Raw genomic sequence first — 2,500 nt, 5'->3', positions numbered from 1 at the left:
ATATTGTGCATCCAACAAATCGTGTTCACACGAGCCTAGTTACAGATGGTTTCAAATTATTCTTACCTAGATATAAGTCCTCTAAGTGCTTTGATTATGTGGACCTGAGAGTAAACGAACAATATGCAGTGTGATTTAAATGCTGAATGCCTTGGAATACAGACTATAAAATGAATGTGAAGGTCCTGTAGAGAGTAGGGTTCCCCTCGTGTATGTCATACGAAAAGCAGCATTTAAACCAAACCCAACTGATGAAGACATCTTGCCACATCCTCTAACGTCGAATCTCTCTTACTCGGGGACACAATAGAAACTTTCTCAAGATTATTTATAACATGGTTAAGAGACCCCGGATCCTGGCTGCCTACAGAATTCTCTCTCTCTCTCTCTCTCTCTCTCTCTCTCTCTCTCTCTCTCTCTCTCTCTCTCTCTCTCTCTCTCTCTAGCTGATATTTGCAAAACGTATGTGAATAATAGACATTTTTCTTTAAAATTTACGTGGCAAACATAATTTCAGATGTACTTATTCCTCAACTTTTCATTATAATATCAATAAACGTCACAATAATGAATCTCGTAAACTTTTATAATCAGATATTTCAGTCTTATTTGAAATAATTGAAAGTCAGGCAGCTTACATCAGCCCTAAACCCCAGAGTAACTTCATTCTGTGTCAAAATACCCTGGCTTGCAGACAAACAATATTTGTATTCATTAGTTTTACAGACTTGCTATGTTACTCTCGTCTGCAAGAGATTACAAGATTCTGTTCTTAATGCTTTGTTTTAGAGTATTATTCATATGTGCTCTCAACCATAACTTTTACCTTCATGACACCGGGTCGCTTAATCATTCCGGAAATAATGTCATTGTGAGTAATGTCCCGCTAAGGAGCATTATACACCTCTTTAAAGTCATTTCAAGGCTACAGCTATCATAATCGTACATTTTCAATAGGGAACTACATTGAATGAGATCAGTGCCATCTATGAAGTGTAAAACAGCCAATAATTTTTTTTTTTTTTTTCACTAAATCATATAAACAAATCATCAAGTCCCTTCCAAGTGCCGTCGCTATCACGAAAGCTTATATTTTGTTCCATCCCTTGAATAATGAAACAAGATTATATTACAACTGTATGAGCAGATAATAGCAATTGATGAAACAATAAATTTGCGATTTAAATTTCCGTGAAACATATTTCGATCGGTCTGTCTGCAAAAGTTCTGATCGCCATAACGAAAACCCAATTTAGAACTGGAACAACTGTCAAGGAGAGTGTTAGCAGTAATGAACAGAATAGAAGTGGCCATGTCTTGCCGAGCCCCTGACTGCCCTACCAACCCATGGCTCATCGTGCACCGACCCATCCAAAACTTCAAGTGGCATTATGATGACTAAGCGTTAATTTGAGCGGCAATAAACAAACGACACAATAGAGAAACTGGGCGTATCATCTCAACCTCCCTTTCGTTTTTATTATTTTATTATTCTTTTTTTTTTTTCTTTGGGTCCGGCTGCTTGGTGTTGGACCACATTTAAGTCTCATTCCCTTCATACGAATCCCCTTTGTCTAAACTCTGATATGAAGGGAAGTAAGGGGCTGGTGACGTCACGGGGCGAACATTCCATGTTGATCCGTTTTTACAGGTCTTTGTGCGGATAATTGTTCGGTGGTGTAACGAGGTAGATCCTTATCGGGCGTGCTACGTTGCGCTCTTCATATAAGCAATAAAGAAATAATCCATACATGACTACATATTCAGGCAGCTACATTACAATAATAAAGAAAACTAAGTTGCCATAACCTTATTTCAAGCGGGCGATAAAATCTTCCATTGTTCAGAAATGTTTTCACAAAACTCCATCGAGAGGGCCATTAAAATAGAGAACATTTGTATTTGCAGGCATTACATTCAAACATTCTTTCTGTGTATTTTATCTTCATTCCTGATATTTTATGTCGAAAAACATTTAACTATTCGCTATTATTTTATTTCCTTATGTATTGAATATCAAAGCAATCCAAGTTTGACATAGTGTGGACAAATGTTCCTTCATGAAACGTCTCGTTTTCTAGTAGAGAAATGTTGGCGAAATAAGTAGTGTAGAGATTGGCAAAAAAGAATTCGTACATCAATAAACAAGAACCTTATTGTCTTGGGAAGGTTACATATATATATATATATATATATATATATATATATATGTATATATATATATATAATATATATATATATATATATATGTGTGTGTGTGTGTGTGTGTGTATATGTATATATATATATATATATATATATATATATATATATATATATATATATATATATATATATATATATACAGTATGTATATACAGTATATATATATATATGCATGGGTGTGGGTATATATATATATATATATATATATATATATATATATATATATATATATATATATATGTATACACACACGCACACACATATATATATACATATATATGTATGTATATATATA

The 2,500-nt window shown here is 33.8% G+C and overlaps 1 protein-coding gene across 1 annotated transcript in view; it reads right to left on the bottom strand.

Annotated features, from left to right (window-relative positions):
• LOC137641379 (paired box protein Pax-6-like) overlaps positions 1–2,500 on the bottom strand; it is an 83,518-nt gene that overhangs the window by 69,884 nt on the left and 11,134 nt on the right. The window lies entirely within an intron of this gene.

Source organism: Palaemon carinicauda, chromosome 5, assembly GCF_036898095.1.
Source record: "Palaemon carinicauda isolate YSFRI2023 chromosome 5, ASM3689809v2, whole genome shotgun sequence".
Classification (NCBI taxonomy): Eukaryota; Metazoa; Arthropoda; class Malacostraca; order Decapoda; family Palaemonidae; genus Palaemon; species Palaemon carinicauda.
Note: the sequence above shows the minus strand (reverse complement) of the source record. Positions and strands in the feature narration are given on the sequence as shown.